This window comes from Lissotriton vulgaris, chromosome 9, assembly GCF_964263255.1.
Source record: "Lissotriton vulgaris chromosome 9, aLisVul1.2, whole genome shotgun sequence".
Taxonomy (NCBI): Eukaryota; Metazoa; Chordata; class Amphibia; order Caudata; family Salamandridae; genus Lissotriton; species Lissotriton vulgaris.
In genome coordinates this window covers 916,584,684-916,597,628 of record NC_141697.1, presented here as the reverse complement: position 1 = coordinate 916,597,628, position 12,945 = coordinate 916,584,684, and the positions used below count along the sequence as shown (strand labels likewise).

At 50.9% G+C, this 12,945-nt stretch overlaps 1 protein-coding gene across 1 annotated transcript in view; it reads right to left on the bottom strand.

Moving 5' to 3' along the window:
• Positions 1-12,945, bottom strand: part of PARP3 (poly(ADP-ribose) polymerase family member 3) — a 225,347-nt gene that overhangs the window by 198,452 nt on the left and 13,950 nt on the right. The window lies entirely within an intron of this gene.

Genomic DNA, 12,945 nt, shown 5'->3' with positions numbered 1-12,945 from the left:
CTGCATGGGAACAGCTACTCTACTCCGAGGGAGTTTCTTTGGTGATTGGGGAAGTACTGGCAGCCCTCTGGGTTTCTTGCAGTCTGTACAGAAACAGGACAAGTCAGTTGCTTCACGAGGATCAGGAGCAGCAGGCAGGCTGGCAGGGTTGAAGCCAAGTCAGTTGTGCTTCTCTCTTCTCAGATCAGCAGTCTGCTTTGTCCACTCCTTTGTGCCCATCGAAATCTGAATTCCTGGTATAAGGGGGTGTACTAAATACTCAATTTAGGGCCATTAAAGGGAGTGTGGGGTAATAGTAAATGAGTTACTTACTCCTCGAACTCATGAGCCATCCTCCGCTCTTCCCTCTCCTGTTCTAGCCTGGCCAACTCCCATTTTATTTGCCTCATTTCCCTCCTGTCAGTGAGCTCTGCTTCGGTCAAGCTTCCCCCGGAGACACTACTGCCCCTCCTAGAGTAGGACACTGGTCCTGGGAGTAGGTTTTCCACCTCTGAGTGGAATAATCCATCGACCTCTATGACCGTGTCCCGGTCTGTCCCTTCATCCTCCTCCTTCCCTTCTCTGTGTGCTTCCACCCAAGCCCTTAAACTGGTCTGGAGTTCCCCCTTCTTGGCACCACGCTTAAAAAACACCCCCATTTGTTGGCAGAAATCTTTTAGTTGGGCCACAGAGTAAGTGTCCAGTTCTTCCAGCGCAAATTCCATTTTGCAAAAGGCAATTCCAGGTTACACACACAAGAAGAATAGAGTTACAAGGGCAACCTGAAGCTACCTCCACCCCACCACCAGGAACAAATTTGGAAAAAGCAAAAGTAAAAATTAGGAGGGCCGCTAGGAGAAAACTCCAGGTGTAGGTTAGTGGATTACACTCAATTACTGCAGAGTAGTCGCAACCATAGTCAACATCCCACCGCTAGACACCAATTTGTTGGAACCTAATGTTGTCAGGTCACCTAGGGTAGCCTGGCCTAGGGTAAGACGATCTCTAACTGAGGCACATGTGTAAAGGTTGCAAACCACCCAGCAGTAATTCAATGCAATATCACTCAAAAATGACGCTACACCAATCTTTGTGTAAAAATACGTTCTGTTTTATAAAAATATTCTCTGCTCTCTTGTCTTCAGAAGATACAGTTCAATACATTTCATTCAAACAGTAGAATTATAAATTTCTTCAAAGTTGCCAAGATATGTCACTATTCAACTTCCCAGCTTAACAACACATCACCTTGGCCTCTAAGGAGCAGTGTCTGCACTCCTCTAAACTTAGCTAGACTTGGCTCCTCTGTTTGAGGTTATCACATTTAAAGGAATGATTTCTTGGTTTAGATCCTTCACAGGTACAGATTAGCGTAGACAGCTTCTCAACTTTAACTTTTCCTCCTTCTGCCTGTAAACAGGGCTAACCAAAAGCTTGAGACAATTCTGACAGTTATTTCAAGTAAACATAAATCAACCTTTAGCTGTCAGCCCAGAGTTTCACAGAGAGAGTGCTACCATCATTCCTTAAACCTTTCCCTCTCACGGGCAGATGGCATTAATCAACTCATGAACCCCCAGTCAGGTACATAACTTGTCTCTTATTTACTGTACAGAGAAGTCCTCCACCCGCCCTCAAGCACAGACTGTCTGCTAGTGCCAACTCCTTATAGACCTGGCTGAATGAGGGCAGCTTAGTCGCTGTTCTTAAATTCTCTCCACTCCTAGCTTTGTGGAAGATTCTCCGCTCTAACCAGTTCCGAATTGTATGCTGATTGCTTCCGTTGCTTCCCCTCCCTCTCCTCACCTATTTCACTCACTGGCCGGCTTTAGCCGGTGGGAGGGCTCCGCTAACAGGAGGGTTCAGACTTCTCCCTCAGACGCCAAGGATCTTAGAGCCGGTCCCCCCGGTGGAAGGGAGGACTCCGCCCACGTCCTCGGACGGCCGCTCCTCCCGCTGAACTCCCGCGGGAAAAGCACACCTCAGTCTCCTTCAGCGCTTCCCCTCACCTCACCTTCGCGTAGGCTGACAGAAGCACTACTCTTCCTGTCCTGCGCAGGAGTCGCGCATTGACGCCGCCTCTCTTCAGGGCTGGCGCTACAGGCGGCTCCTCCCCAGGGACACTCCTACCAGTCCCGCCTCCGCTGTGCCGGCACCAGGGAGAGACGCTTCTCTCTCTCTTCCGCGCAGAAGCGGAACCAGAACACCACTGCTCGGCGGCTTCCCCGAGCCTGTCTGCCACAAAAGCCGATGAACCGCTTGAAGACGAACACAGGAGGCACTCGGTAGGGACGTGGTAATCTCCCTCAGCGCCCGCTAGAATTTGACCTTAATGAGGGTAAGGAGGGAGTCGGGTTGCTCTGTGGCTCTATCCCTACTGACGTCCTGGAGCAGGATTACCACCTTGAAGACCCCCAGTTGGATCAGACCCACTCGCGGGGATATGCCAGAGGAGGGAGGAATATGAGGGGGGGGGGTCGATTGGAAGGGCTAGATGGTCCTTCCCCTTTCTTTCACTGTCCAGTGGATGGAGCCTCACTCCGTACAAGCTCCCTCACCCACTCTTCCTTCTGAGACCAGATGAAACAGGTGCCCAGGGTCTCCAGGATCTTCCCCAGCAGGGTCAGGTCAGCAACTACAAGGGGAGAAGGGTGGTGTAACAGTAAGGAGCGTCCCTACACTGGGAGGTCAACCCTCTGATGATCCTACCCTCGCCTTATGCTACAGCCTTAAATCCAGCTAGCCTTCTCTGGAAAGACAAAATGGCTGACCAGCATTCCGCCTTATATAGGCTGACCCTCAGAGGTCCAGAAGGGACCAGAAGGTTCTGGAATGCCCTACTCTATCCTATGGGACAGGTCCCAGGTATGACAGTTGTGACAGTTGGTAGCCACCATTTTGTGACTCCAAGTGAATTCCTGTCAGGAAAGGCATCTAGGCCGGAGGTGAAAAACTATGAGGGCGAAAGAGCACCTATCCCCCAGACCAACACCATAAAAATTTAGTGGACACAAAATAAAACAAAGGCATGAGGGGCAAAAAGGGGACAAAATAAATAATAAATTGGAGGGACTACGCAAAGGGCCAGACAGGTCTAACACGCGTCCCCCCCAGCTGAAAGTGGGGAGAACTGCCCAACCCCTTGGGAGTCCTCATCACTAAGGCAGAAATACCTATAGAGACCGTCTGCATTGGCGTGGTCCACTCCAGGCCATGTTCCACCCGGAAGTCCATTCCCTGTAGGGAGATGGACCATCTCAGCAACTTGGGATTCTCCCCCTTCATCTGCATTAGCCAACGAAGGGGTCGGTGGTCAGTCTGAACCAGGAAGTGCGAGCCAAACAGGTATGGCCGCAGCTTCTTCAGAGCCCACACCACCGCGAAAGCTTCCCTCTCAATTGCACTCCACTTCTGTTCCCGGGGAAGCAGTTTCCTGGATAGGAAGACTACAGGCTGATCCAGGCCCTCTTCATTCAGTTGCGATAACACTGCCCCAATGCCATGTTCTGATGCATCTGTCTGGACGATGAACTCCTTGGAGAAGTCTGGGGCCCTCAGGACCGGTGCTGCACACATTGCCTGCTTCAAATTTTCAAAGGCTTGCTGACAAGCCTCTGTCGAGGTTGTTTCTTTGAGGTGAGCTCTGTGAGGGGCGCTACAATAGTGCCATACCCCTTCACAAAGCGACGGTAATAGCCTGTGAGGCCCAGGAAAGCTCGGACCTCAGTCTGTGTCTTGGGGGTTCCCAGGCCATGATTGCCTCAATCTTTGCCTGCAGGGGCTGCACTGTCCCCCTACCCACCAAGTGTCCAAGGTACACAACCGACCCCTGCCCAATCTGACATTTGCTGGCCTTGATTGTCTATCCAGCTTGTTTCAGGGCCTGGAGAACTGCTTGCAAATGTTGCAAATGGTCCTCCCAACTGCTACTGAAGACAGCAATGTCATCCAGATAAGCAGCGGAGAAACCCTCCATTCCGGAGAGGACCTGATTCACCAGCCGCTGAAAAGTGGCAGGGGCATTCTTGAGCCCAAAGGGCATCACGCAAAATTGGAAGTGTCCCTCACGCGTGGAGAAGGCTGACCTTTCCTTTGCTCCATCTGTCAAGGAGATCTGCCAGTACCCTGAAGTGAGGTCAAAGGTACTTAGGTATTGGGCAGCTCCTAGCCGGTCAATTAATTCATCCGCCCTAGGGATCGGATGGGCATCAGTTTTTGTAACTGAGTTCAGTCCCCGGTAATCCACACAGAACCTCAGTTCTGGAGTGGTGCCCGGTGGAGCGGCTTTTGGCACTAAAACCACCGGACTGGACCAGGGGCTGTTGGAAGGTTCTATAACTCCTAGCTCTAGCATCTTGGCAACCTCTCCATGGATGCTAGCCTTCACCTTGTCGGGCAGCTGGTAGGTCCTTGACTTCACTGGTGGGCTGTCCCCTGTGTCCACATTGTGGGTACACAGGTGAGTCCTTTCCAGGACAAGAGAGAACAGCGCCCCAGTATCTGGCGGCAGTCCTCCCGCTGTTCAGGAGTTAGGGATGGGGGGTGGGATTTCACTCCCTCCACCGACCCATCCTTTTCTTGAGACGAGAATAAGTCCGGGAGAGGTTCGCTTTCCGCTTCCTCTTCCCCATCAGTCACCATCATTAAGATGACCTCGAGCCTCTCATGGTGGGGTTTGAGTCGGTTGGCATGAAGCACCCGCAGGGGCTGTCGTGGGGTCTTAAGGTCCACCAGGTATGTGGCCTTACCCTTCTTCTCCAACACCTCAAAGGGGCCTGTCCAGCGATCCTGGAGGGCACTAAGCTCTCCAGGCTCCATCACCCACACTTTCTGGCCAGGCTCCAATTCCACCTGGTGAGCGTTGTGGTCATACCACTCCTTCATGACTGCCTGGCTGGCCTCCAAGTTGTCAGAAGCTTGCTTCCACAACTTCGCCATTTGGCTCCTGAAGGCCAGCATGTAGCTCACCACATCCTGGGGGGGTTTCCTGGGAGACTTTTCCCATCCATCCTTCACCAGGCTGAGAGGACCGCGTACAGGGTGCCCATACAGAAGCTCGAAGGGGCTGAAGCCCACTCCCTTCTGTGGCACTTCCCTGTAGGAAAATAGCAAACAGGGTAGGAGGACGTCCCATTTCCTCCGCAGGCTTTCAGGCAGACTTCTGATCATGCCCTTCAAGGTCTTGTTGAACCTTTCCACCAGCCCATTTGACTGGGGGTGATAAGGAGTGGTGAACCGGTAGGTCACTCCACACTCCTTCCACATTGCCCGCATGTATGCTGACATAAAGTTGGTCCCCCTGTCAGACACAACTTCTTTGGGGAAACCCACTCGGGTAAAGAACCCCATTAGGGCCCTAGCCACCACAGGTGCAGTGACAGTCCTCAGAGGGATTGCCTCTGGGTACCGTGTGGCATGATCCACCAGAACCAGGATAAACCTGTGACCAGCTGTTGTCGGTGGATCCAATGGCCCTACAATGTCGATGCCCACCCTTTCAAAGGGGGTGCTAACGACTGGAAGTGGTTCCAGGGGAGCTTTCAGCTTCACCCCTGTTTTCCCACTGGCCTGGCAGGATACACATGTCCGACAGTAGGTGTTGGACGCCACTTTCATCTGAGGCCAGTAAAAGTGGGGGACAAGCCGAGCAAAGGTCTTGTCCTGACCTAAGTGTCCTGCCAAGGGTATTGCATGAGCCAATTCCAGTAGAAAGGCTTGGTATCGTTGCGGGACTACCAAGGCCCTTGATGAACCAGGTAAGGGTACCTTGGGTTCACTGTAGAAGAGTCCATCCTCCCAGTAAATATGGTAGTGTCCCGCAACATCCCCTGCTGCCTGGGCGTCAGCCTGTCGCCTCAGTCCCTCAAGGGTAGGGCACTCCTTCTGGCCCTTACAGAACTCCTCTCTGGTAGGCCCTCCCTCCACATGCCACTCAGCAGGGATGGATAGGTCCTCCAGAGAGACTACTTCCCCCTCCACGGACTCCTGGTCCACCACCGCAGGTGGCCGATCTGTCACATGGGGTGTGGAAGCCGAAGCAGGCTCTTCCTGTCTTCGGGTCTGTCCCTTTTTGGCAGCGGGTTGGGCCATTGTTCCAGGGTCCAACCCAGGCGAACTCCCTCTCCGGGCAGTCGCAGACCGTGTACTTACACAGGCCCAGTCAGGTGTACCCAGCATCGCAGAATGCGTCCGGTATTCCACCTCTCTCCAAGCATTGTGCTCCATATCATTCCCCAGCAGACAATCAACTGGCACGGCAGGGCTTACGGCAACTCGAAGTGAACCTGCAACCCCTTCCCACTCAAAGGGAACCTCAGCCACAGGATAGTGGCCCATTCTGCCGTCAGCCATCGCGGCGGGGTGGAGTACATTGGGAACCACCTGCTCTGGAGACACCAGTTGACTCCTCACCATAGTCATACTGGCTCCTGTATCTCTCAGAGCCTCCCCTCTCTGGCCATTGATGGTGATCCATTGCCCATACTTAGCAGTATTTGGGGGCACCTGGATCTTAGGAACCATCTCCCGTTCTCCCAGGGACACTAAGGTGACACCCGCCCACTCACCCCCCTTATCTAAGGGCAACTCCTTCCCGAGCGCTACACTAGCCACTCCCGGGGTTTTCCTCCGGTGGGAGGGGGTGGTCTCTTTGGGCATCTGACATCTCCCTTATAATGTCAAACACCACCACACTCGAAGCAGTGGACAACCCTTGGCTGCTGGCTTTGGCCAGGATAAGGGTTTCTGGGCGGGTTAGCCTTAGGGGTGAAACCTGTTCCCTTTCCCTGAAAATTGTTTTGGGGACCTTTAGAGAACTCCCGCTTTTTATCTCCCCCCTCCTTCTTCTGGGGGGCGCCCTGTCCGGCCTTTTGGGAATCCCCTCCAGTCCCCTTTGAGGACACCCGGGTACTTGCCCAGATGTCCGCCTCCTCTGCAAGCTTCCGGGGGTTGGTCAGCTTGCTGTCCACCAGGTGTTGGCGCAGCTCGGGAAAGCATTTCTCGAGTAGATGCTCTTTCAAAAATAAATCACACAACCCCTCATAATCCTTCACCTCACTGCCCTGTACCCAGCCCTCCAATGCCTTCCTTGCGTAATCTAGGAAGTCCACCCAGTTCTGGGTGCTTAACTTGTGGCTCCCCCTGAACTTCTGGCGATACCTCTCTGGGGTTAACCCAAACTTCCTGATCAATGCTAGCTTCATGGTGGGGTAGTTGGTCTGCTCCTCTGGTTCTAATGCTAGCAAGGTGTCCCGACAAGTATGAGGCATGTACTTGTACAACCCACCCCCCCAGTGCTTCTCCTGCACCCCATGGGCTCTTAAGGAGACCTCATAGGCAGCCACCCATTTGGCTATATCATCCCCTTGACTATAGCTAGCAATTAGGTCTTGAGGCAAGTAGGGTCTGGACTCCCTGGCTGGTTCTCTGGATTCGCTGCCACCATTCGGAGTAGGAAAGGGTCCCCGTTGCAGGGCTTGGAGTTCTAACTCCTTCAGTTTGAACTCATGAGCCATCCTCCGCTCTTCCCTCTCATGTTCTAGCCTGGCCAACTCCCATTTTAATTGCCTCATTTCCCTCCTGTCAGTGAGCTCTGCTTCGGTCAAGCTTCCCCCGGAGACACTACTGCCCCTCCTAGAGTAGGACACTGGTCCTGGGAGTAGGTTTTCCACCTCTGAGTGGAATAATCCATCGACCTCTATGACCGTGTCCCGGTCTGTCCCTTCATCCTCCTCCTTCCCTTCTCTGTGTGCTTCCACCCAAGCCCTTAAACTGGTCTGGAGTTCCCCCTTCTTGGCACCACGCTTAAAAAACACCCCCATTTGTTGGCAGAAATCTTTTAGTTGGGCCACAGAGTAAGTGTCCAGTTCTTCCAGCGCAAATTCCATTTTGCAAAAGGCAATTCCAGGTTACACACACAAGAAGAATAGAGTTACAAGGGCAACCTGAAGCTACCTCCACCCCACCACCAGGAACAAATTTGGAAAAAGCAAAAGTAAAAATTAGGAGGGCCGCTAGGAGAAAACTCCAGGTGTAGGTTAGTGGATTACACTCAATTACTGCAGAGTAGTCGCAACCATAGTCAACATCCCACCGCTAGACACCAATTTGTTGGAACCTAATGTTGTCAGGTCACCTAGGGTAGCCTGGCCTAGGGTAAGACGATCTCTAACTGAGGCACATGTGTAAAGGTTGCAAACCACCCAGCAGTAATTCAATGCAATATCACTCAAAAAAGACGCTACACCAATCTTTGTGTAAAAATACATTCTGTTTTATAAAAATATTCTCTGCTCTCTTGTCTTCAGAAGATACAGTTCAATACATTTCATTCAAACAGTAGAATTATAAATTTCTTCAAAGTTGCCAAGATATGTCACTATTCAACTTCCCAGCTTAACAACACATCACCTTGGCCTCTAAGGAGCAGTGTCTGCACTCCACTAAACTTAGCTAGACTTGGCTCCTCTGTTTGAGGTTATCACATTTAAAGGAATGATTTCTTGGTTTAGATCCTTCACAGGTACAGATTAGCGTAGACAGCTTCTCAACTTTAACTTTTCCTCCTTCTGCCTGTAAACAGGGCTAACCAAAAGCTTGAGACAATTCTGACAGTTATTTCAAGTAAACATAAATCAACCTTTAGCTGTCAGCCCAGAGTTTCACAGAGAGAGTGCTACCATCATTCCTTAAACCTTTCCCTCTCACGGGCAGATGGCATTAATCAACTCATGAACCCCCAGTCAGGTACATAACTTGTTTCTTATTTACTGTACAGAGAAGTCCTCCACCCGCCCTCAAGCACAGACTGTCTGCTAGTGCCAACTCCTTATAGACCTGGCTGAATGAGGGCAGCTTAGTCGCTGTTCTTAAATTCTCTCCACTCCTAGCTTTGTGGAAGATTCTCCGCTCTAACCAGTTCCGAATTGTATGCGGATTACTTCCGTTGCTTCCCCTCCCTCTCCTCACCTATTTCACTCACTGGCCGGCTTTAGCCGGTGGGAGGGCTCCGCTAACAGGAGGGTTCAGTCTTCTCCCTCAGACGCCAAGGATCTTAGAGCCGGTCTCCCCGGTGGTAGGGAGGACTCCGCCCACGTCCTCGGACGGCCGCTCCTCCCGCTGAACTCCCGCGGGAAAAGCACACCTCAGTCTCCTTCAGCGCTTCCCCTCACCTCACCTTCGCGTAGGCTGACGGAAGCACTACTCTTCCTGTCCTGCGCAGGAGTCGCGCATCGACGCCGCCTCTCTTCAGGGCTGGCGCTACAGGCGGCTCCTCCCCAGGGACACTCATACCAGTCCCGCCTCCGCTGCGCCGGCACCAGGGAGAGACGCTTCTCTCTCTCTTCCGTGCAGAAGCGGAACCAGAACACCACAGCTCGGCGGCTTCCCCAAGCCTCTCTGCCACAAAAGCCTATGAACCGCTTGAAGACGAACACAGGAGGCACTCGGTAGGGACGTGGTAATCTCCCTCAGCGCCCGCTAGAATTTGACCTTAATGAGGGTAAGGAGAGAGTCGGGAGTCGGGTTGCTCTGTGGCTCTATCCCTACTGACGTCCTGGAGCAGGATTACCACCTTGAAGACCCCCAGTTGGATCAGACCCACTCGCGGGGATATGCCAGAGGAGGGAGGAATATGAGGGGGGGGGGGGGGGGGGGTCGATTGGAAGGGCTAGATGGTCCTTCCCTTTTCTTTCACTGTCCAGTGGATGGAGCCTCACTCCGTACAAGCTCCCTCACCCACTCTTCCTTCTGAGACCAGATGAAACAGGTGCCCAGGGTCTCCAGGATCTTCCCCAGCAGGGTCAGGTCAGCAACTACAAGGGGAGAAGGGTGGTGTAACAGTAAGGAGCGTCCCTACACTGGGAGGTCAACCCTCTGGTGATCATACCCTCGCCTTATGCTACAGCCTTAACTCCAGCTAGCCTTCTCTGGAAAGACAAAATGGCTGACCAGCATTCCGCCTTATATAGGCTGACCCTCAGAGGTCCAGAAGGGACCAGAAGGTTCTGGAATGCCCTACTCTATCCTATGGGACAGGTCCCAGGTATGACAGTTGGTAGCCACCATTTTGTGACTCCAAGTGAATTCCTGTCAGGAAAGGCATCTAGGCCTGAGGTGAAAAACTATGAGGGCGAAAGAGCACCTATTCCCCAGACCAACACCATAAAAATTTAGTGGACACAAAATAAAACAAAGGCATTAGGGGCAAAAAGGGGACAAAATAAACAATAAATTGGAGGGACTACGCAAAGGGCCAGACAGGTCTGACAAGGGGGTGTACTAAATACTCAATTTAGGGCCATTAAAGGGAGTGAGGGGTAATAGTAAATGAGTTACTTACTCCTCCCACCCTTACTCCCTGGATGACCCCTTCCTTTGGGGAATGGGCATCACCTTGTCCCAGAATTCCTAATTCTGCCACACATACGATGGTAGAACTCCTACCTCTGCGTTTACTTTAGGCTGTCCATCCTAGAGGTATGTCCAGCCTGGCAGTGCAACACGCCCTCTGCAAAGCTAATTTTGCCGCTTGTCCTGGTGCCCAATGGTCCCAGGGCAGGGCTGACATTTCCCCTGTCTGGGGAAGCCTTGGGTCACATATCAAAAGCAACAGAGGCCTCTGAAGCCTTCGGCCTTGATATGCTGATTTACTAGCCTTCCGGGAGGAGGAGCAAGAGGTGTAAACACCTCCCTCTAGAGCAGGTTTTGCTTAGTTTCTGACCTCTGAGACCGTGACTCAACTCCAAGGGGAAAATACTGTTTCCCCGGTTCTTGTAGCCCAAAGGGAAAGATGAGCAACTATAAGTGGAGGCTCTCACATCCTAGCAGAGGTGCTGGGTAATTATTCTCTCTCTTACGCCCAAGGAAGGGGAGGTTTACTAACTATACTCTAGCTGTCTCATCTCTATAGGGAAGTAAAAACTCCCAACCTGTTCTCTAGCTCCCTTACTGCTCTGGAAAGGGTATGCTCTGCCTAATCACCTGCTCCCTTACCTCTCAAGGGAAGTGGAAACCCTCTCTCATCCCCGAGCTGCCTTACCACATTTGTAGATAATGGACTTACAGCTATTATCACGCTTTCTTGGAAATGAAACCTCTGTATTATTAGGCTATTATGATGAAGGTGTAACAAGTGTGGGTCTTTGTATTCTCTGGCTCCAAGTATTCCCTGCTCCCTTACCTTTAGTGGAAAAAGCTTCTCTCTCCCCAAGCTATAACTCTCTGGCTTCTCTGGAGATGTGGTGGCCATCTCCCTCTCCTCTAGTAACTAGGATAGTTCTTACTTCTCTGAGGACGTAGAGATGCTTTACCTTTTCCCTAGAACTCCTATCTCTCTAGGGATATGGAAACTCTCTACCAATTCTTTAGTTCTCTTATTTTCTGGGGTATTTGAGGTGTTCCGCCTACTCTGTCCTGCTTACCTCTCTAGCAAAAAAAGGACCGCGGTACATACTGTGGCTCTCTCACTTCTCAGGGCAAAAGCTTAGGTATAGCCTCAATTCTAGAGTTTATTTAAACATGCCTCAGATTCAGAGGGGCACATCTCAGACCCTACTGAGGAGAACAAACCGGCTTTCTTCGTGTAAGCAGGGACCCATGTCGCACCATCATCCTTTCATCATTGGCTGCCTTCTACTTCCAAAGGCCAACCATATTTTAGCTCTCAGAAGACAGTCCTTCCTCTGCCCCTAGGAGCAACACACTATAACTGAGTGAGCTGCCTTTCACTTACCAATAGGTGGGGTCCATATACGTTTTAGTGGGCTTCTATTTTGCTTTATTTTCCGAGTACCGTTTTTCACCTGCCCCTGGTCGAGTCCGTAACAGGTACTCTTCGAGTATTCCTACTGCTGAGTGAAGTGCAACCAACCTTACTTGCTCCTACACCCCTCTGTAGTGCCCAAAATGCTCTCAGAGGTCTGCAAATCTTCCCCCAGGAGTAAAGGCCTTATACCTTTATTGGATCACAGCTCTTCCACTTCTATCTGTTCCAAAACAAGCAACATATCAGGAGCTAGTTTATTCTCCTCAAGATGCCTATCCCAAAAATGTCCCAATGTTGGAACCACCATTTTCACTCTTGCCAAATCTATATTGGGAGATTCTATTTTTACTAGCTCCTCACCTTCTTTAACAATTCTTTCTCTCTAAACTTTCATTTGTACTATCTTTCCACTTCATCGTTCCTCAGCCCCCTTATCACGTTTACTTCCTACACTGACTCAGTGGACCACTACATGACGGTCAACCAATCCAACCTTACAGACTTTTGACATAGTGGCTCCCCTTAAACCCTCATGAGATTGACAACATAGTCAGAAGGCTGGAGGGCTCAAAAGTAAGGTGAAGCTATTAAAGAAAAAACTAGAATCGTTGAAAGACAGTCAAGAAAAGCATACAACCACAAAGTAAAAACCCTGAAACAGAACAGACCTTATAAAACAACTATAAAGGATGCCAAAATGTTCACAACTCAACAGATTCTAGAAGCACCATGACAAACTAAAAGAACACTTTAAAGTAATTTCCTAACTTCTTGGTAGGACTGCAAGCTTAGGAACACAATGTCAAAGGAAATAAGGATTACCAGGAATTTTGAAGGGAGAGAGAGAAAGAGAGAAAGAAAGAGAGAGAAAGAGAGAAAGAAAGAGAGAGAAAGAGAGAAAGAAAGAGAGAAAAAGAGAGAAAGAGAGAGAGAGAGAAAGAGAGAGAAGAGAGAGAGAGAGAGAAGAGAGAGAGAGAGAGAGAGAGAGAGAGAGAGAGAGAGAGAGAGAGAGAGAGAGAAAGAGAGAGAAGAGAGAGAAAGAGAGAGAAAGAGAGAGAAAGAGAGAGAGAAAGAGAGAGAAAGAGAGAGAAGAAAGAGAGAGAAAGAGAGAGAAAGAGAGAGAAAGAGAGAGAAAGAGAGAGAGGAAGAAGAGGAGAGGAAAAGGGAGGAAGAGGACCAATGGGGGGGGGGGGGGGGAGTAG